The sequence below is a fragment of the Dipodomys spectabilis genome, unplaced genomic scaffold (genome assembly GCF_019054845.1).
Source record: "Dipodomys spectabilis isolate Male_0828 unplaced genomic scaffold, ASM1905484v1 ptg000301l, whole genome shotgun sequence".
NCBI classification, from domain to species: Eukaryota; Metazoa; Chordata; class Mammalia; order Rodentia; family Heteromyidae; genus Dipodomys; species Dipodomys spectabilis.
The window spans coordinates 11,358,822-11,382,474 of record NW_024870978.1 but is presented as its reverse complement, the minus strand read 5'-3'; positions in this window follow the sequence as shown (position 1 = coordinate 11,382,474).

The following is a 23,653-nucleotide window of genomic DNA, read 5'->3' as shown; positions in this document are numbered from 1 at the left end:
GGACTGTGAACCATTTTAGCAAATGATCTAACAAAGAAGGGATGATGATTGACATATGAAGGTGGGGGGGGGCAATCTTGTAAGGTTCAGCCCTTAAGTGGATGAATCTGATAATTCACCAATGTGTACCAGAGAACTGAATTACCTATTTTTGAGAAAAATTCCCACAAATGTCCAAAAGAGTTAAGTTTGAGAATAAGGTTATCTTTCCCCTATAGTTGGGCACAAAAATGTAATGGGGAACAGTATTTAAGAAGCTAAGAGGAGGTACAAATGTGAAGTGCAATAACCAGTAAATAGTTAACTCCAACTTGAACTTTAGTGTTGATTCCTAGCCCAATTTTCTTTCTTCTTAGTAGGCTTTTTTTCTAAGTTTTAGTAGCAGTTTCTGTATAGAGTGAAGTTTGTTAACCTTATATAAGGTAAAGTTCCCCAAGTTCCTCCTCTTCTTCAAGGACCTGACCTGGAAACTGTCAAGAAGAAGAGACCATCTGAAGAAGAGCCAGCATAAGGGTTCACCTTCCAAGTAAAATTCCCCAAATCTGAACACTGTTATTGGAGTGGGGGTAGGGTCACAAGGTTACTCCTTTGAGGCCATGTCAATCAAAATATCTACTACCATCCTGGTTTTTCAGTTAAATTTATTTTTTGCAGCAAGAAATTAGCTTGACAAATGGTTGATTATTAAGGGTGATATTGGTTCTCAGATCCAGGTTGGAGAGTGGATATCATTGTTAAAGAAATAGACAATCTGATTCTCAGTACAGCCTTTAGGGGAGCTCTGGATGTTTGGTTCACCATTCTTCTTGATGACATCTGAAAAAAGCTACCAAATGTGATGACAGGTCAGATTTACAGATAATAGCATTGGATATGTTGCAACTCCACATGTTACAAGTGACAATTTCTGAAAGGGCATTTATGGTCTGGGTGTAATGGATTATGATGATGAGTCACTCTATGATGTCAAAATTATCATGGATGAGCTATAAACAAGAAGTGTAAGTATTTGTTGCAACTAGAGGCATTTTCTGAAGACATTGGTGAAGTTACATTTCTCAGGATTCATTCATCAGAAACATTGAAATATGAGAAAAGGGACACAAATGATCATCTTTTATGCTTCCCTCTCACAAATGATTATCTTTTATGCTTCCCTCTTTAAGCCCAGAATCCTCCTATTGAAGACATCAGAGAACTCCACAAATAGTTCCATGCTCATACTTTGATGTTGGTGGAAGATGAGGAGGTGTTTTACATTGATGACAAGTTTCTCAGTCTCAGATATGATTGTACCGCCCATGGGCTCACACTGGAACATATAGACTATATAGTTGTTCAGAAAGGTCACATTAAAGACTATGATATGCACTTTGTCAGAGTTAAGGCATCTCTGTTTACCAGGTACCCAATAATAGCCAAATACATTTGCTTTGCCTTTCACTGTTATGTCTTGAGGACTTGGTGGAACTTTATGCAGAGGAGTAGAGAACCTACCAATTCTGAAATTCTATTAGGTATTAATTACTTTGCACACAATGGGTCCTATTTTTTTTTTACAGAAATCCTGTTAGCTTGTATGTTTTCATTTGATAAAATAGATCAAATGTCATCACTCTCTAGGATTGTGATCCTGAGGAAATGACTAAATCTCCCTTATTTCTAAAGTGACTCAGATCTGTTCCAAGTTCATAGAAATTTCTTCTTACCAACACCTTTTCAAATATGATACTTGTGCTTTGTTGATCTCGTTAAGCACCTTTGGATACAAAGAACTTGATGGACAGTACCTAGAAGGGTCAGCACTCATCTTAAGAGGCCAAAGGAATCTGGCAATGAAGGAGCAAGCATCACAGCTAACCAGTGAAGGAATCATTTCCCCATAAATTTCTTTTGGTACATCATACAACATGAGGGAGGAAATTGTAGTTTTAGACTACTTTATCATAACAGTGATAACCTATCCTTTATTAAAGGAAGGGAAGAATCAGGCTTGAATTTTTACTGGGAAACCTCATCTAGCTAGTTTTATTTTTTAAAAAGATGCTCTGTTTTGTATATAAAATTGTAACTTATTCCAATCCCCTGAATTACAAATAAGTGTTCAAAGTAAAGACCTAGTCATACTGTCTCCTCTACGAACCTCCCTAAAATCAAAAGCTCCTTCTCTCCTTATTGTTTTATCTCTAAAAATTTCTTTGGTGTCAATAAGCTGTTCTGCTGAAATTCAGGTGATACCTGTTTTTATTGTATTCAGGACACCGTTTCTGCAACTGTCTTCATTGGGTTGTCAAAAGGCATTTCAACCATCCAACCTGTGTAAAAGTAAACTCAACTGAAATATACATGTTCATAACGGAGACAACTTTATTAAAGAAAAACATAAGTTTAAATGATTTTGTAGTAATAAGTTCTGCAATCCTGTCTTAATTTTAACCTAGTTAAATTCAAATGATTTATTGTAAAATATATGTAGATATTAGATAATAATATCTGGCTAGAGTAAGTGAGTATATAGTCAGTTGATTGAATTAAAGTTTATTAAATGCCTATTATTTACCAGTCACTATGTTTAACATTAAAAAAGGAAGGTAAATAAAATATGTTAATAGATTTAATTTCTGTAAACTTTTAATTCATGATACTAGTTTTACAATATTCATCTAAAATTTATACATGAAGTAAGGTTTCGAGAGTTAGGTAATATATCCAATGGCATAAAACAGTTGGGCCCAGAGCTGAAATATGCCCAAGACTTAGTGTTCTTCATGATACCTTATTTAACTCTCAGAATCTCAAAATCTAAACTGTTACAACTTCAGCAAATATATTCACTTAGTATTTGCAGTATTCTAAGTTGCTATTTTTTATAACATTACACATGGCCATGTTTCAAAACTGAATGGCAGGTAAATAGTTTGGAGTAGTCACACTTCTTTGAATCCTAGATTGCATCAATTGCAAAAGAAGTTGGTTTTAAAGAGTTTAGATGGCTTGGAAGGTTCTCAAGGCAGGTAAATGGAGATGAACAACAAAAAGATGAAAAGAAAAACTAGGAAATGATAGACTTTGATGATTAGAGGAGGGTATATAATGCTAGCAGAGGGAGAAGAAAAGAAAGGTTGACTAGACTTTTAAATGAAATTGTCTCACAAAAGATCTTAAATAGGAAGACTATATGAAGAACTGTGTTTTAAGATCCACCTGACAAGAATGTACAGGTTGAATCAAGAGATACAGGAATAGAAGAGTGAGGAAACTATGTCTGAGGACATGTAAATAACTTCATGGTGGTGAAGGCATGGACTGAGTGGCAGTCATGGAGCCAAAAAGAAAGGATACTTCCAACTACTCACTAACTGTCCTGAGATTATATATCTGCAGAGCTTCCAGACACTGGTCTCCCCTCTAGAAAAAAAAGACGACAATAGAAAGTTGAGGAGATGAGCAGAAGACATGCCCCAATGTATGAACACCAAAGGAAATAATCTAATGTATCAGGGCAAGTGAGATCCCAATAGCAGTACCTCAAGGAACTACCAGGAGGCACAGGAGCAAACCATCAGAATCAGATAAGCCCCTATGAGCCAATATAGGCAAACTTCAGGAAAACAGGGATTATTCTGTTTTTCTGAAGATCTTGATGAAACTAAGGCTATAGAAAAAATGTTTCACTCCTTTGAAATACTACCTCTTAAGGTGAGATGGAGTAGACAGGGAAAGTGAGGCATAGGAAACAGCAGCACGGAATTCAGAGAAACTGTATTAATAATTCTATTAAAAGCAAAAAAGCATTATCTCTAAGACCTACATTCCATCAAAAGCTTCAGTATTAGTTAAAAGAAAAAGAATAAAGAAAAAGAGTAGATCTCTTCCTCTGACTTAGCCTGCTTGTCTAAAATAAAGTGTGATCTCAATGGAATTCTATGCCTCCATCAGAAAGAATGACATTGCCCCATTTGTTAGGAAATGGAAAGACTTGGAAAAAATTATATTAAGTGAAGTAAACCAGGCCCAAAGAAACATAGGTCCCATGGTTTCCCTTATTTGCAATAACTAGTATATGTCTGAGCCAAGCAGTAAAGGTCAGATAAGTTGATGTTAGGGAAATGAACCCCAAGATTAGTATTCAATTTTTTTCTTTTATGCAATTGTTTCTAACATATTTATAAGATGATTTCTATGTTGCCTTGTACGTCCCTCCTCCACAGTATAACCCCTGCCTTCACTGTATTTGATGTTGGTATAATTTGTGGAGGGGAAGGGCAAAAACAAATTGTTTAACCAGGGATACAGGTGGACCCATTGCAACAATGAGATGTACAAATCGTTATGTCAAAAAACGAACTTTACAACTTTGGGGGAGGGGAAGATCAGGTGGGGGAAGGTGGGGAGAGTATGGGAAGAGATGGGAAGGGGAAACAAAGAGGAGGCAACAATGCTTGATAAGAAACGTACCCATAATCTTGCCCATGTAATTGTAACTCCTCTGTACGGTATTCTTTTTTTTTTTAATTTTATTTTATTTGTGAACATATTGTACAGACTGGTTACAATTACATGGGCAGGATAATGCATACATTTCTTACCAAGCATTGCAGCCTCCTCCTTTGTTTACCCTTCACATCCCTTCCCAGCCTCCCCCCTCCCCCACAATCCTTCCCCCCCTTCTCCCCCCGCCCCCGCACCAACGTTGTAAAGCTCATTTTCGACATGACAACTTTGTACGGTATTCTTACAATAAAAAAATATATAAAGTGTGATCTGAAAACTGAACAACGATATCTTAAAAAGACATCCTGGAAAAAACAGACATTTGGGAAAAATAACTTTTCTTGATAAAATGTGATTAAAGTTTTATTTTATCTCACGAATGGACACCTGTCTTGGAGCATGTGGCAAAATTCATCCTTTTAAGGGCTTAGCAGACATCTATGACCAAAATTTAACAAATAGGTCAGTCTAGAAGTCTCTGAGCCTAATTGATGAAAGTGTACCTTATGTATTTATCTTTGTTCACACACTTGGTACATTTATCACTCTTAATAAATATGAGTCAAACCCTCAACCTCCATTTGAGCACAGATATGCAGAAAGTTTTAAGATCATGAAGAATTTATGGTCAGACATGCCCATACCCATGGCTGGGTTGTGCACTATCTTTCTTTCTTTCATTAACTCTGCTTTACTAATAAACTTTCTTGGCCTTTAATTTGTATCCTCAAATTATTTTCTGAGACAAATCAGGAACTCAGTATGCAAGGGCCAGGCAGATGACTCCATTTTGGAGACATCCTCCTTGGGGCATCAGGGATCAGCAATCCTGTAACAATGAAATTATCTTCAGTGTGCTCTTGCTGTGAGTTGCCTGCTGGAACATTACTGTGTAATTTCAAAATGGCTGCCTAAGCAGGTTTTGGTGACTCAGAGTTCTATTCCTAGCTACTCAGGAGGCTGAGGTCTAAGGATTTCAGTTCGTATCCATCATGAAGAAGCAAACTGTGAGATTCTTATCTCCAATTAACCACCCAAAACACCAAGACTGGAGCTGTGACTCAAGTGTTAAAATTCTAAACTTGAGTAAAAAAATTCAGGGGCAGAGTCCAGGCCCTGAGTTCAAGCCCTAGAACAGGCACAGAAAAAGGCTCCCTGTTTTGACATGTAATTTCTACATTCTAATTTACAGTCATGCATATTTTCTATTTTCCTTGTTTAACTGTCCATTTATGAAATATAATTAGGATCTAGTAAGCTATAAATAAGGTAGAGCTATACATGTGGTAGATTCTTTTCTGTGACTGATTACCCTTGGCACAAACTGTACAGTGTCATGATCTTCTTAAAAACAGAATAACGATCTTTCCAACTGGCAAACTTGCATAATTAAAGGCATCAGCAGTGCATAGAATTAGCACTTCATGTTTTTTTCCACAGGTTTGGACAGCATCCTTCATCAGCTTGACAGATGGAATTTTTTTAAGTTCTTCATTTTGTTCTCATGTCTATAGCTACACAGTCCCTTTCGAGGACCCCATGGAAGATAAAGAATCATGGGCCCAGGATAATTGTCTGTAGGCATGATCTGTTAGCTTGCTTTATTATTTATCACCAGAAACTCTTAACTATGTGCCATTAAAGACCAATCTGCCCGATCTGACATAGGAGAGAACTAGTAACAGAGCACACAAGCATTGGCATTCTCTAGCTGGAAATTGAAAAGATGACATCTTTGCTTGGTGAAAAAATTTTCCAAGAACCTCTATGCACTTAGTTCTAGGTGTTACTACCACAATTATAGATGGTTTGTGCTTGCATCTGCACATTCTAGCTTTAGTTATCCCTTTAATAATAACTACTAGAGTTCTTGGCATGTCACAGACTCTGTCCTGTCATGTTAAAGCTGAATAAACTTGAGAGCTAAAGTCACATGCTTAGTAACAGAATCATATATAGAACAAACTATATAAGTAGATACATGTAGCTTATTAGTAGGCAGAATGATTTATTTTGTTTTCAGATATGTAAGAAAGCCCATAAGGAAGATAGAGCAGAAAAATAATCTATTTTTTAACTGTAGGTAGAAGCAAAAACAATATTCAAATCAAAGGGATAAGTTCTAAAACTATCTGCTATTAGACATTTATCCATAGAATGGTATGATATTATGGCGATTTTTTTTTGGTCAGTTGTGGGGCCTGAATTCTGGGCCTGTCAATGTCCCTCAGCCATTCAGCTCAAAGTTAACGCTCTGGGAGCCCTGAGTCCTAATAGTCTGCAAGTCTTAACACTGTACTTCCTTAGTGATGGGATAGGAATTTCAGCCTTACTGGACTTAGCATTGATTTCTATGTCCTTTCCTAGCACCTGGCCAAAATTATGATACATAGTTACAGAATGAAAATGTAATGCCATCTTAAGAAAGTCATTTAGGGCTCTGGGAATGTGACTTCATGGTACAGTGATTGCCTAGCATGCATGAAACTCTAGGTTAAATTCTTCAATGCCACATAAACAGAAAAAGAAACACTGGAAGTGCTGCTGTGCCTCAAGTGGTAGAGTGCTAGCCTTGAGCAAAAAAAAAAATGCTCAGGATAATTCCCTAGCCCCAGGGACTAGTTTAAGCCCCAGGACTGGCAAAAATAAATAAATAAATAAATAAATAAATAAATAAAACAAAGACAACATTTAGTTAGTAAATGCAAAATAAATAACCCATACTTGGAATATATAAATGCTCCTTTTATATTGATACCTGACAAAAGTCTCTAATTCATGTACTTTACCTATATTAGATTACTTTGTTGAAAAAAAAGATTTGTTCATTAGGTCACAGCAATTAATGCCAGGAATGTGGTTAGATGTCAGGTGAAGATTAGTTCTGGAAATTCAAAGATTCCAGGCTTTGAGTGTACACTGCTAATCACAATCAAAAGGGTAGTCTAAGTGAGATTTGGAAATCTTTTTGGTCAGTCATGGCACCAAAAAGGCAAAGGCTAATTAACAGTTGTGACAGAAGAGAACGAATAACTCTAGATGGAAGGAATAAATGTTAGTAACTAAGGTATACCAGAAACTGTTCTAAGGAACCATTTTTGGTTATTGAAGAACTAATTATCAACTAGGCTTATTCATCATTGCCTTTAACATTCTAAATCTCTTAGGCTAATTCTTAATCTCTGTATGATATATGTCTCTCCTTCTATATTGTTCTTTCAAGTAATCATTATTAAAGGGATCGGATCCAATGAAGAATGAATCAGAGACCCTGCAGGTGCATCTGAAAATGTTCATATCCTGTGTCAAATGTTAGAACATCTTTGAATCTAGTACATAAACAGTCTGAGCAGTCAGTCTAGTGGATATCATTGGAGAAATTCAGAAAGTCACATTTTTTCCAGCAAATCTTATCCCTTATAATAAATGACAGCATGCTGTGTCAGCCTCCTATTAATATGACAAAGTACTTTATAAAATCAACTTAAAAGAAGAAAAGATTAATCTTTGCTTCTGATTTTGTACATTTCAGTTTATGTTTCTTATCCTCATTGCTTTGGATTGGTGGTGGCACTGTACCCCATGTCAGGAACATTAGATGGAGCATGTGTTCATAGAAGCCAGCAAGTAAAAAAGAGGAGGAATAGGAGTGGGAGAGGAAGAAAGAGGAGGATGGGGAGAGGGAGAGGAAGAGTGAGAGGGAGAAGAAAAAATAGGAGACAGAAGAAAAAGAAGGAAGAGGAGGAAAGGACTTTGATCTTAATGTCCTCTTTGATCACAATTTCTCAGTGACCAAATCTCTACAACTGTGCCGACTTGAAAATGTTCACCACCTCTTCATGGCAACATAGTGAAAGCTAATTATTAATCCCAATCCTTTATGATTTCAGATTTAATTTCTAGAGTGGTGGGTAAATATTTCCATACAATTGTGGTAACTTCTGTTCCTAAATATTTACTTGAATTAATCAGAGGAACTATTTGCCTTGGAGTTGGTTTGGTTATACAATTGTTGGAGAGATGAATGACATATTTAGAATGCAAATACACTTTATTTAATAGATAAAGAAGCTTCAAGAGATGTCATTTTGTGATTTTCAAAAATGACTATTTTGATGGAGTTCCAGGAAGATGGCGGAGGAGAAGCTGGAGGCTAAACAAGCTCTTGTGTAGAAAGCAGTTTTAGTGTTCCAGTGAACAGTCCTAAAGCCAGAGAATCACACCAAGTGTGCCATCACAGTGCAGAGAGTTAGGCCAGAGAGGGAAAATCCAGGCAAGAAGACAGATCTGAGCATTTGCCAGCTGCCGCAGCTGTGGTGGCAGTGGCCATAGCAGCCATACCTGCAACACAGAGAGTCCAGGACAAAGGCGTCAGAAGTGGCAGGTGAGTGGATTCTACTTACCACCAGCAAGAAACAGCAAGGAGCAGACATCTTCATCCTGCACTTCGCAGACCAGTGATGATCCAGGAACTAAGACTCCGGTGTGAGTAGAAGCCTGACATCCTCACTCCTTCTCAGGGAGCAGAGGAGGGAAGGCTACCCCTCCCCCCCCAATACCAGAGATCTCCATCTTTGATACTGACAAAGCCCCAGCTGAGCAGCTAGCTCCAAAGCAGACCTTGAAAGAAAACAAAGTCATTTAGCAGGTCACAAGAACCTAACCTTACCTGCCAGGCTCAGCTCCACCCAGGGAAAAGTCACCCAGCTCGAGCCACCAGCCCCAGAAGTGGCTTTCTTCACTGGGTAATCAGAGCCAGAGGCTGCCCCTCCCTACAGCAGCCTTGACAATCAATTGAAATTCAGTAAACATAAACCCTGAGAATGGCTCCAGGTTGGGCTCTGTGAGTTTCTCAGAAGCTAGCTCCTCAGGGAAAAGCAGCTGTTTCCTGAAAGGCCTCAACTCTACCCAGAACCTAGCCTCATCACAGCATCTCCAAACTAGAGGAAACAGCCATCTTCCTCTTTTGTGATGCTCAAAGCAGATCTCCCTACCATTGACCTACCTTGGGAGGAGGATCACAAAATCCTGGGTAAAGCAGAGCATTTTTCTTCCTGCTCAAACAAACTGACTTACGAAACCAACCAAGCCACAGGAAAATCAAACACCACAAGCAGACCAGAGACTCCAACAAGAGACTGGTTATGGACACAAGGGAGATACAGGATCTTCCCATCTCCCCCCCCACCAAAAAAAATCAAAGAATTATTTTTTTGTACCTTTTATTAAAAAATTTTTCTAAAACTTTTTTTTTAATTTTTAATTTAAAAAAAATTTTGTTTTCTATTAACTTTTTTGTCTTCCTCTTATAATTTTTATTTTAGGGGTATATGTGTATATACTTTTTTTCCCTTTTCCTTTTTTCTCTTTTTTAAATTTTTTTCTTTAGTTCTACTGACCATTTGATCCTTTTTTTCTTTCTTTCTCATTCTTTTTACTTTTTCTTTTCTCTCATTCTTCTTTGCATGACTTAATTGCTGTTCTGCTCATCCTCAGGTATACCTGTAGTCGATTATTAGACCTTAGCCCCATTGTGTACACACTTAATCCAGAAATTTATTACTCAATTTAAAACCTCTTAGACTTAAATTCCTTAATAGCAGTACTACCTCTTTATGCCTATATAATATTTTAAGCATTTTTATTTTTAAGTTTTTCACGTCTCCTTTCTATCCCTCCCCTTCTCTTATTTTATCAACGTTCTTCTCTGCATATTATGTTTTCATTTTTGCATAATTTTTAAGTGTTGCACTTTTTAATTTTTGTTTTTCCATTTTTTCTTCTTTTTTCTTTCTCTTTCTTCTCTTTTTCTCTCTCTCTACTATCGTTTTATCCAACCTATTTCGCTTTGAGATTAGGATTTAGTTAACTCTCCCTCTGCCTTTCCGCATCCCTCTATGCCTATTTTCACCTACATATCTCCCTAAACCTAATAATTTCTGTTTGCCAAATTCTTCTTTGCAGTTCGTAGCCCATTAATACATAGTTGTTTGATGTTGAATAGATATATCTATTGAACTAGATTGTATCTGCAGACTTTTGACTGTGCAACTACAGACTTTGGTTGATGCTTGCCTTAAAATAGTGTGCTAACACAAAACTGGTGTTACTTTCATCCCAAATGGGCAGATCAATCCGGAAAAACACAAGAAAAATGGCAAGTCCGGGTATCTCAACTCCCACTCATGATCAGGGGACAGAACAGATAATGAATAATCATGAGGAAAGTTCCCAAAAAGCTCTACAAACACTACTGGTAAACATGGTAAATGAAAAGATTGAAACCTGCAATGGACTCTGTATGAGCATGATAGGGAGAGAGAGAAGGCAAAACAAACTTTAAATGCAGGAATATCATGAGTGTGAGGAAGCTACTCAGAGATTGATACAGGAATTGCGTGAGCAACTTGAAAACACTCAAAGAGAAAGCCAGGAATGGCGTGAGCAGGTTGAGAACACCCAAAGAAAACTACAGGAACTGCGTGAACGTGAGGAAGCTAATCAGAGAGTAATACAGGAATTGAGAAAGCAGGATGAGAATACAGAAAGATCACTAAAGGGATTCATGGAATCCATAAACACAGAGTTGAAGGAAGTCAGGGAGACCACAAAGGGAATGCTGAATGGAACCCAAAAGAAGGAATGGGAGTCCAAGGAAATCATAACCAATCAACTAAGTGATTTGAGAATAAACACTGAACACCAAACTAAGGAAGAAAAGAAGTTCATACAAGATTTAAAACAAAGCTCAAACAAAGAATTTGAAGCCATGAAAGCCGACCAAGTAGAAGGAAAAGAATTTAAAAAACAATGTAGAAAGTCTTGATAGTAGGTTAGACCATGCAGAAGATAGAATTTCAGGGATTGAAGACAGCCTAGCTATTATAGAGAAAGAACATACAACATACAAATCCAAGAAATATGATAGATCTATTCAACACTTGGAAGACACCATCAGAAGGCTTAATCTGAGGATAATGGTTGTAGAGGAGCACCTAGAGACAGAAGTTAATGGTCTAGGAAATTTGTTTAACAGGATCCTAGCAGAGAACTTCCCAAACATGCAAAAAGATAGGCCTATTCAGATACAAGAATCTTATAGAACTCCAAATAGACCAGACCAGAATAGGACATACCACTGCCCCATTATAATCCACACAGAATCAATTCAGACCAAGGAAAAGATCCTTAAAGCTGTCAAGGACAAAGTATCAATCACCTATAAAGGGAAATCAATTAAAATCACCTCAGATTTCTCAGCAGAGACAATCAAAGCAAGAAGAGCCTGGAATGATGTATGCCATGCCCTAAAGACAAACAACTATCAACCAAGAATTCTGTATCCAGCTAAACTCTCCTTCATAACCTCAGGTCAAATAAAAACCTTCCATAGCAAAGAAAAACTGAAACAATATATCTCCACCAAACCAGCCCTACAAAAGATTCTTAAAGATGTCCTACACATAGAAAACCAACAAGACCACAATAAAGGCCAAGAAACCTCACCCAAACTGAAAATCCAAGAACCATAAGAAGAACCCAGTTGCTGCAGGTATCAAGAACGTGGATAAAATAGCAGGAACTCCCAAATACATCTCAGTCCTATCTCCCAACATTAACAACTTAAGTCTCCAATTAAGCGACATAGACTGTCTAGTTGGATTAAAAAGCAAGATCCTTCTATCTGCTGCCTTCAGGAATCATTTCTTGCCCATAAAAACAAGCACATTTTCAATGTGAAAGGCTGGAACAAAATCTACCAAGCAAATGGCCCCCATAAACAGGCGGGAGTTGCAATCCTAATATCAGATAAAATAGACTTCAAATTAAAATTAGTGAGGAGATAATGAAGGTCGCTACATACTAATTAAGGGATCTCTCCAGGAGCATATTACAATCCTAAATATCTATTTGCCAAAAAAATAGAGCACCCAAATTTAACCAAGAAACACTACTATAACTCAAATCCCACACAGATCCAAAGATATTAATTGTTGGGGATTTTAACACACCACTTTCCCCACTAGATAGATCAACTCTGCAAAAACTCAACAGAGAAATCGCAGACCTAAACAACTGCATAGATCAACTAGATTTAACAGACATCTACCGAATATTTCACCCCACAGCATCAGAATACACGTTTTTCTCAGCACCACATGGAACATTTTCCAAAATAGACAACTATTAGGCCACAAAGCAAACTTGTCCAAATTCAGAAACATTGAAGTTATACCGTGAATTCTCTCAGACCACAAGGGAACAAAATTAGAACACGGCACCGAAAGCCACCAAAGAAAATCCTGTAACACATCGAGGCTTAAAAACACACAGCTGAATCACGAGTGGGTCATGGAAGATATTAGAAAGGAAATTCAAATGTTCATGATATTCAAGAAAAATGAACACAAAAATTACCAGCTCATCTGGGACACATCAAAGGCAGAACTTAGAGGCAAGTTTAAATCTCTGAGTTCCTACATCAATAAATTGGAGAGATCTGAAACCAACAATTTAATGAGACATCTGAGCCTCCTTGAAAAAGAGCAGTAAGATAAATCCCAATCCAGTAGATGGAAAGAAATAATTAAAACTAAATCAAAATTAAATGAATGAGAATGCAAAACAAAAACATACGAAGAATCAACCAAAGAGTTGGTTCTTCGAAAGAATTAACAAAATTGACAGACCCTTGGCAAATCTTATCAGAAAAAGAAGAGAAGAGACCCAAATAAATAAACTCAGAGATGAGAATAGAAACATCACCACAGAAACAACCAAGATTCAGAACATTATAATGGAATACATCTCAAAACTTTATGCTAATAAGTTTGAGAACTTGGCAGAAATAGACTTTTTCCTAGCAAATAATGACATGTCAAAACTAAACCAAAACTAAACCAAGATGAGTTAAACTATCTTAACAGCCAATATCAAGCATTGAAATAGAAACAGCAATAAGAGACCTAGCAGCTAAGAAAATCCCAGGACCAGATGGCTTTACAGCGGAATTCAACAAAGCCTTCAAAGCAGAACTCACACCAATACTCCTTCAACTCTTCAATGAAACTGAAAGAGAAAGTTCACTACCAAACTCATTCTATGAAGACATCATAAGCCTCATCGCAAAACCTGGCAGGGAATCATCAAAGAAAGAGAACTATAGACTCATTTCTTTGATGAACATAGATGAAAAACTTCTCAACAAAATTTTGGCCAATCGACTTCAACAATTCATCCAAAAAATCATACACCACAATCAAACAGGATTCATTTCAGGGATGCAAAGCTGGGTCAATACAAGCAAATCAATTAATATAATTCAGCACATTAACAGGAGCAAGGATAAGAACCACACGGTTATCTCAATAGATGTAGAAAAGGCATTTGACAAGATTCAACACTCCCTTATGATGAAGGTTCTGCAAAAAATTAGGAATCCATGGAACATTCCTCAATACAATAAAGGCTGTATATGACAAACCTACAGCCAGCATTGTACTTAATGGTGAAAAACTAAAACTATTTCCTCTTAACTCAGGAATGAGACAAGGATGTTCATTCTCTCCACTTCTCTTCAATCTAGTATTAGAATGCTTAGTTACAGCAATAAGACAAGATGCAAACATAAAATGGATCCAAATAGGGAAAGAAGAAGTAAAACTCTCCCTCTTTGAAGATGACATAATCTTGTATTTAAAGAATCCCACAGAATCCACTTCAAAATTACTCGAGCTGATTCAAAATTTTGGCAAAGTAGCAGGGTATAAATTTAACCCTCAAATATCAATGGCTTTTCTGTATGCCAACAATGAGAAAAGTGTGGCTGAAATTAGGAAAGCAACTCCATTCGTAATATTCCCACATAAAATAAAGTACCTAGTAATTAACTTAACCAAAGAAGTGAAGGACCTCTATGATGGAAAATTTAAAAACTTGAAAAAGGAAATCAAAACAGAACTTAGAAAGTGGCAAAAAAAAAAAAAAAAAAAAAAACTCCCATGCTCCTGGATTGGAAAGATCAACATCGTGAAAATGGCAATACTTCTCAAGGCTATCTACAAATTCAAGGTGATACCTATGAATATTCCAACCTCATTCTTCAAGGAAATAGAAGAGGCAATCCAAAAATTCATATGGAACAATAAAAGACCCCGAATAGCAAAAACGCTCCTCAACGGAAAGAACACTGCTGGAGGAATATCAATACCAAATTTCAAACTCTACATTAAAGCCATAGTAATCAAAACAGCTTGGTACTAGCACAAGAACAGACCTCAGGACCAATGGAATAGAATTGAAAACCCAGAAATGAACCTACAGACCTATAGCCATCTAATCTTCGATAAGGGAGCCAAAAAACATAGAATGGAAGAAAGACAGCCTCTTCAGTAAATGGTGCTGGCAAAATTGGTTAACTACTTGTAGAAAACTAAAGCAAGATCTTTATATATCACCCTGCACCAAAATCAACTCCAAATGGATCAAAGACCTTGGAGTCAAAGCAGACACTCTGAAAACATTACAGGATGGAATAGGAGAAACCCTAGGTCTCCTTGGCACAGGCTGAAATTTTCTTAATAGAGACCCAAAAACACAACAAATCAAAGAAAGGTTGGACAAATGGGATTGCATGAAGTTAGAGAGCTTCTGCATGGCAAAGGATATAGCTAGCAAGATGAATAGAAAGCCCACAGATTGGGAGAAGATCTTCACTAGCCATACAACGGACAAGGGTCTCATTTCTAAAATATACCTAGAACTCAAAAAATTAAATCCCCCAACAACAAATCTTCAAAGAAACAACTGCCCAATAAATAAGTGGTCTAAAGACTTAAAGAGAAACTTCTTTGAAGAGGAAAGAAGGATGACCAATAGACACATGAAGAAATGCTCAACCTCCCTAGCCATAAAAGAAATGCAAGTCAAAACAACATTGAGATACCACCTCACCCCAGTTAGAATGGCTATAATCAAGAACTCTAATAACAACAGATGCTGGAGGAGATGGGGACAGAAGGGAACCCTACTGCATTGTTGGTGGTTGTGTAATGCTTTTCAACTACTTTGGAAAGTAGTATGGAGGTTCCTCAAAAAACTCCACATAGAGCTCCCCTATGATCCAGCAATCCCACTTTTGGGCATTTATCCAAATGTTCACAAACAAGACCACACTAAAGCTACCAGCACGACTATGTTTATTTCAGCATTATTTACCATAGTTAAGATATGGAGCCAACCCAGATGCCCCTCAGTAGATGAATGGATCAAGAAAATGTGGTGTATATATACAGTGGAATTCTGTTCCTCCATCAGAAAGAATGAGATTGCCCCATTTGTTAGGAAATGGAAAGACTTGGAAAAAAATTATATTAAGTGAAGTAAGCCAGCCCCAAAGAAACATAGGTCCCATGGTTTCCCTTATTTGCAATAGCTAGTATATGTCTGAGTCAAGCAGAAAAGATCAGATAAGTTGATGTTAAGGAAATGAAGCCTAAGGTATATATTTAAATGTTTTTTTTTATGCGATTTGTTTCTAACACATTTATAAGATGATTTCTACGTTGCCTTGTACGTTCCTCCCCCATGATATAACCCCTGCCTTCACTGTATTTGATGTTCGCATAATTTTTGAAGGGGAAGGGAAAAACCAAATCGTTTAACCAGGGATTCAGGTGGACCCATTGCAGCAATGAGATGTACAAGTCGTTATGTCAAAACGAACTTTACAAGTTTGGTGGGGGCAAAGGAGGATTGGATGGAGGGCCGGGGGGAGAATGGGAAGGGATGGGAAGGGGAAACTAAGGAAGAAGCTACAATGCTTGAACAGGAATGTACTCATTATCTTGCCCAGGTAATTGTAACCCCTCTGTACAGTATTTTCAGACACACACAAAGGAAACAAATTAGAACAATCTTGAATCAGTACTCATGATGCAACACTAGGTCCTTGAAAAACAGGAGCAGGCCTAACCAAAACCCAGTAGACAAAAATAATACAAATTAGATTAAAGAAGTAAATAAATCAGAGTCTTAAAAAAAATACAAGAAATCATAATTGACTTTTATATACTAGTAGCTCACAAAATCACTCAATGAATGTCAATGTAGATATTTTTAGAAATAGACTCAAGCAGCACAAACCAGTGAACAAAAAACATCTAGAATTCTAAGAAACAACATTCTGTTTGAGTTTTAAAAAATTTCTCTGTTATTATTAAGGTGATTAATAGAGGGATTGCAATTAATAAGTCATGTAATGAGTACATTTCCTTTTATGGAATATCTTCATTTCCCTCACTTGTTCCTCATCCCTCCCTCCTGTCCCCATCCATGCGTTAAATCACCAATGTTCAATGAACTCCACTACTGCAATTTTCACCCTTTTCCCTAAAGCTCTGTGCCCACCTCCCACCTTCCTGAAGACGTACAATGAATATACCATGCATAGGTAAAGAAGACAGAATCATCACACGCTATAACGAACAACAAACACAAAAACAAAAAAGGAGTCTTTTGTTTCCATATCTCATAGTTTGAGTATGTATATCATGTTATATAAATATAATTGTTTTTATCATAAAATCAATTCAGGAATTAAGATGTGATAACTTATAATGTTGCTTTCTATTTAATAATTCTTTTTGTTTTTACATTAAAGATGTCGTGAAGTTCAAGTCCTAATGAAATTTGAATGTTCAGATTTAATGTTAAAATTTCAAAATGTCTAACAGTTCCATTTTGGCAACCAAAATGAAGAACAGTGATGTTTTATCCTCATGAATGTCATTATTTCATGTGCAAAAAAGGAAAATAAATGTAATATTAAGTCAGTGGAAATAAGAAATCAAATATTATACAATATTAATTCAGTGGAAATAAGAAATAAAATACTTATGCAATGCCTCAATTCCAGAGATTATGAGATCTATTGATAAAAGTAATAAAACTTGTAAAGTTGGTTTTTTCGACATAACATCTTGTACATCTCATTGTTGCAATGGATCCACCTATATGCTATTTAAACAATGTGGGTTTTTTTCCCTTCCCCTCCAGAACTTATACCAATGGGGAGATGGAAAGGGATGGAAAGGGGAAACAAAGGAGAAGGCAACAATGCTTGATAAGAAATGTACCCATTACCTTATCCATGTAATTGTAACCCCTCTGTACGGTATTTTCACAATTAAAAAAAGAAATAATAAATAATTTTAAAAACTCAGGACTGGCAAAAAATGTATTTTAAGAGAAAAAGACTAATAAAACTTGTTTTAAGTAGATTACTTAAGACATGAAGCAAGTGATAATTTTCTTTTCTAGGTGAAGTTGATATAGAAATCAAAGCTCAAAGATTCCAGAGTTCTGTGTGCTTGATATATGTCAATTTACACATATGCTTGACTCATCTCAACGTTATTTGAAGATAAATGAGAACAGGACTAGAATAAAAAAAGTCAATCAAATGTTTAGATTTATTTTGTGACTAAATATGTCTTTTTATATCTATTTATTATATTTGAATAATGTGGTAAATTTATTTAAGTCACATCAACAATAATGAGAAATAAACAGCCCCTAGCTCCTTAAAAGACAGTAAGACAAAAAGGAAACAACAAAGAAAAAAATTGAACCTCATTTTGCACGTGGTCTTTGTATACTGTGGTGCTTTGTAATTGTGGATTATGTGACTATCCCATGAATCTGGGCTCAAATCACAAGGACTACTGGAAGAAAATTTCAAAATCTAGATCAGCTAACACAGCTGTGCAGTTTTTTGTGGGTTTCACTACAGTAGCAGCTGGCCATAAACTGTACAAAGGAAATAATTCTACTGCTTTGCAGGCAAGAATGTGATGAAAAGCATTCTTTTATCTTGTTAGATGAAATAAGAAAACCACACTTGAAAAGCTTACTAAGGGGAGGGGGGACCAAGATGGCGATGGGGCAGTAGGGAAACGCCACAGCTCTCTCCAACCAAAAAAAGAGTTAGAGTTCCAACGCTTAATCTCCCCAAGAGACCGACAACAACAAAAAGACGAACACTCAGAGAAAAACCAGAGGTGGAAAATAACAAAAAAAGAAAGAGAGGAAAAGAAGAATTTCAGAACAGAGAAGAGCGAAGACCCCTCCCCCAACCTTTACTGGCTGCGCGGCAGTGCGCCAAGCCACCGGCCAGCCGGCCCGGTGGGGGCTACCGGAGCCCCAGAGACACAGGGGGCCGTTTGCAGATCACCAGGTACTGGTTTGCAGAACAGCAGATCGCCAGGAACAGAGAAACCTACCAGCCGGGAGTCTCCACGAGGATCCCACACCCACCCCTCACTCTCCACCAGGGCAGAGAGGCTCCATCCCACCAAAGCCGCCCGGCACCAGCAGCGCGACAAAGGGACCTGTCGGGAGACCACCCGCCCGATCGCGATCGCAACGACCTGGCCGGGGCCGCCCACATCCCAGAGACACAGGGGGCTGCCTGCAGATCACCCGCTCAGAAGCCTGAGGCACCGGTGTCAGACCCACCGGATCTCTACAACCCGCGAAGAAGCCGCCTGAGCGTGGACACTGTTGACCCGACAGCTTCGATAGAGGCAGAGACAGAAAAGAATCACACAGAGCCACCACCGCCCAACCCAGCCCCCAACCACCCCAACTGAACTCGGATTGCAACAACAACTGATGACCTACACCACACAGAAACAACCAGCTCCAGGGTGAGAACCCCACAGGGGACAGTGTATCCCTCAAGGGAGACCAGAGCTGGAGGGAATCCCTAGACCCTGACCTAGACTCCCTACCCCAACACCCGGACCACAGGACCCACTAAAACTGGGAACTGATCGAGAGCTCCACGAGCCCGTGGAGCACACTCTGCTGGCCAGGTCAGAGCAAGAGTGCCCCTGGAAGGGAGCTTAAATGCCCAAGCCAGGAACAGTGCCCCTGGGTCAAGACTACCAACAGTAGAAGAAATTTGAACTGTGTCCTCCAGGCTACATAACCTAGGTGGTATACACATCAGCACAGGCCTAACAAGCGCGCTCCAGGCTGGGGCCGGAACCAGGCCCGGGGATCCGGCGCCTGAACAACACAACCAACTCCTCCCAACTGAAGTAAAAAGCTGAGCATACGCCTCAAAAGAGGGGAGAAAATCAGGAAACAACACTCGCCAGGAAGCACACCTGTGACAACAAAAGACCTGGAGGCTCAGGACAAGAGAAGCCCAAACCCCACCAAAACTCCACCCATATACCCTAGGCTGGGAATTGGGCAACACAGGCTGCCAGCACCTGATAGTAAGCATGAGCTCAGGCTGATAAGGCGGCTGAGCAATAGAGTGATAGTCTTGGATGTATGAGGCCCTGGATCTGATTCCTCAGCATCACAAAAGCAAAAAGGTTCAGAAGTGATGCTGTGGCTCAAATGGTAGGGTGTCAGCCTTGAGCTGAAGAGCTGAGGGACAGCACCCAAACCTAGAGTTCAAGCCCACAACCAGCCCAAAACAAACAAACAAAAACACATCAGGAGCCCATAGCAGACTCCAGTATTTGGGAGAGTGCATCCAGAGCATCTGATCTTCCCAAGAGCACCCATAGGAGCAAACACAAGCAGCCTAGGCTGCTCAACCCTTCCAAAGGCGGGAATTGCCAGCAATCTACAGCAGAGAGCTGAGAATCCTAAGTAAGAATATCAGCTGGAAATAGGCTCCCAACAGAACCCAGATCAGGCACAGACTCTCTACCAATACAGAATCAGCAACCAAGCACAGACAGACACACCAAAACAAAATCGAAGAGCAGTCTCCTGAACCCCCATGCGAAAATCACAGAGAAAAATCACAAGGTTTACCACCACCCAGGACAGCAAGCTCACCTCAAAAGCCAGCAGCCACGCAGGGGAGAGCCCCAGTGGGAGCAAAGCAGGAATGGAAAGCTATATCCAAGGGTTGCTGGAGGCAATGACTCAAGAAATAAAGCGAGAAATTGATCAGAAATTGGAAGAGCACAAGGATGAACTATCAAAAGAGATACAGGATATCAAACAAGAGTTGGATGCAAAAATAGAAGCTGCACAAACCTCAGTAAGAAGTGAGATAAACGCCAAAGTAGAGGTAATGCATACCTCATTGAGAGGTGAGATCAGTACTCTGAGAACCAACATTGAATCCATAAAGGGATCCATTTCCTCCATGCAAACCACAATAGAAGCCACGGTCAACAGACTGAATGAAATGGAAGGTAGAGTGTCAGATACAGAAGACAGAATACACCAACTGGACCAAAAAGTGACAGATATGGAAAAATCACTCAAATTAAACCAAAGGGAAATTCAAGAGCAAGCAGATAATGCCAAGAAACTTAACCTTCGTATAATCGGAGTCCACAAAGGTGAGGAATTCCAGAGAAAGGGAATGCAACACCTATTCAACAAGATAATCAATGAAAATTTTCCCCACCTCAAAAATGACCATCTTAACTACATTACAAAAGCTTATAGAACACCCAACAAGCAAGATCCCAGGAGAAACACTTCTAGACACATTATAGTAAAAATGATAGATTTGAATAACAAGGAAACAATCCTGCAAGCAGCAAAAAGGAAGAAGGAGCTATACTACAATGGGAAAAAAAATAGAATCACTGCAGATCTCTCCACACAAACAATGAATTCAAGAAAAGCCTGGGAAAGCACCATACGAGCCCTGAGAGCCAATAACTGCCAACCCAGACTAATATACCCGGCAAAGCTAGCATTCACATTCGATGGAGAACTGAAAACTTTTAATAGCAAAAAAAAACTAAATGAATACATAAACATTAAGCCAGCATTACAAAGAATTCTAAGAGGGGGGACACAACCTGAAGAAAGCAACCAGGAACTTGGACCTGCCCCAAACAGGCGTTACTCAAAGTCTAACTGAGCAAGCACAGGAGGAAAGGAAAGAAGAAAAACTTAGGAAAACGGAATGGCAGGGACAACAATGCATCTCTCTATACTTTCTCTTAATATATATGGGCTGAATTCGCCAATTAAAAGAAAACGAACTGAGGACTGGATCAGAAAACAAAACCCATCCATCTGTTGCCTTCAGGAGACCCACCTCTCAGCCAAACATACAAACAAACTCAGAGTGAAGGGGTGGAAAAGGATCTACCAATCAAATGCTCCCAGTAAGAAAGCAGGTGTAGCTATCCTGATATCTGAAAAAATAAACTTTTCATTAAAATCAGTACAGAAAGACAAGGACAGACACTACATATTAATAAAGGGAACAATCCAAGAGGAGGATATAACCATCATCAACTTATATGCCCCAAATATTGGTGCACCCAGATATGTCAAACAAATGATCTCAAACTTACAGAATAAAATAGATCCCAATACGATAATACTAGGAGACTTTAACACGCCACTCTCACCAAAGGACAGGTCTGCCAACCAGAGGATTGGCAAAGAAGCTACCGAATTGAGTGAGGCCATACTTCAAGCGGAATTAACTGACATCTACCGAGTATTTCACCCTAAACAACACAGTACACATTCTTCTCAGCAGCTCATGGAACTTTCTCCAAAATAGACCATATCATAGTTCATGCAAGGAACTTAAGCAAATACAAAGGGATCGACATAATCCCCTGAATCCTATCTGACCACAGTGGAATCAAGCTAGCTCTCAATAACAAAGCATACCGCAGAAATTTCTCTAATACATGGAAATTGAACAGCACACTCCTTAACAATGCCTGGGTAATGGAAGAGATCAGAGAAGAAATAAAACATTTCCTACAACTCAATGAAAATGAAAACACCTCACAAAGAAACTTGTGGGACACAGCAAAAGCAGTCCTGAGGGGCAAATTTATTGCCCTCAGTGCCCACTTCAAGAGAATGGAGACAGACCAAGTAAATAATCTCATGTTGCAATTAAAACAGCTAGAAAAACAAGAAAAAATTGGACCTAAAGCTACCAAACTCATTGTACGAAGCCAATATCACACTCATCCCCAAACTAGGCAAAGACTCAACCAAAAAGGAGAATTACAGGCCAATTTCCTTGATGAACACAGATGCAAAGATCCTTAACAAGATTCTAGCTAACAGAATCCAGAAACACATAAAAAAATTATACACTATGACCAGGTAGGCTTCATCCCAGAGACACAGGGATGGTTTAACATACGTAAGTCAATAAATGTAATCCAACGTATCAACAGAGCCAAGGTCAAGAATCACATGATTATCGCCACAGATGCAGAAAAGGCCTTTGATAAAATTCAACATTCATTCATGCTAAAAGCTCTGGAGAAAATAGGAATAGAAGGAACATTTCTAAAAACAATAAAAGCCATTTATTATACTTAATGGGGAAAAGCTACAACCAATTCTCCTAAAATCAGGAACAAAGCAAGGATGCCCACTGTCTCCACTTCTCTTCAATATAGTCCTAGAACCCTTAGCCAGGGCAATAAGGCAAGAAAAAGACATTAAAGGGATCCGCATAGGGAAAGAAGAAGTTAAACTATCCCTTTTTGCAAACGACATGATACTATAGCTCCACGATCCCAAAAACACCATCCCCAAACTCTTAGAAATCATAAATCACTTCGGCAAAATAGCAGGATACAAAATAAACCCACAAAAATCAGTTGCCTTCCTATACACTGATAATGTACAGGAAGAGAGGGAAATAAAGGGAGCAACCCCATTCACAATAACCTCCCCAAAAATAAAATATTTAGGAATTAACCTAACCAAAGATGTAAAAGAACTATTTAATGAGAACTATAAAAAGTTAAAGAAAGAAATTGCAGAAGACACTAGGAAATGGAGAGACCTTCCATGCTCCTGGATAGGCCGACTTAATATAGTAAAGATGGTAATACTTCCAAAACTAATATACAAATTCAATGCAATTCCTATTAAAATCCCAATGACGTACATCACTGAAATACAGAAAACAGTCCAAAAATTCATATGGAACAAAAGACCTAGAATAGCCAAAACAATTCTAGGGGATAAAGACAATATGGGAGGGCTATCCATGCCGAACTTCAAACTCTACTACAGAGCTATAATAACAAAGACAGCATGGTACTGGCACAAAAACAGACCCGAAGACCAATGGAATAGAATAGAAGATCCAGAAATAAATCCACAGGCCTACAGC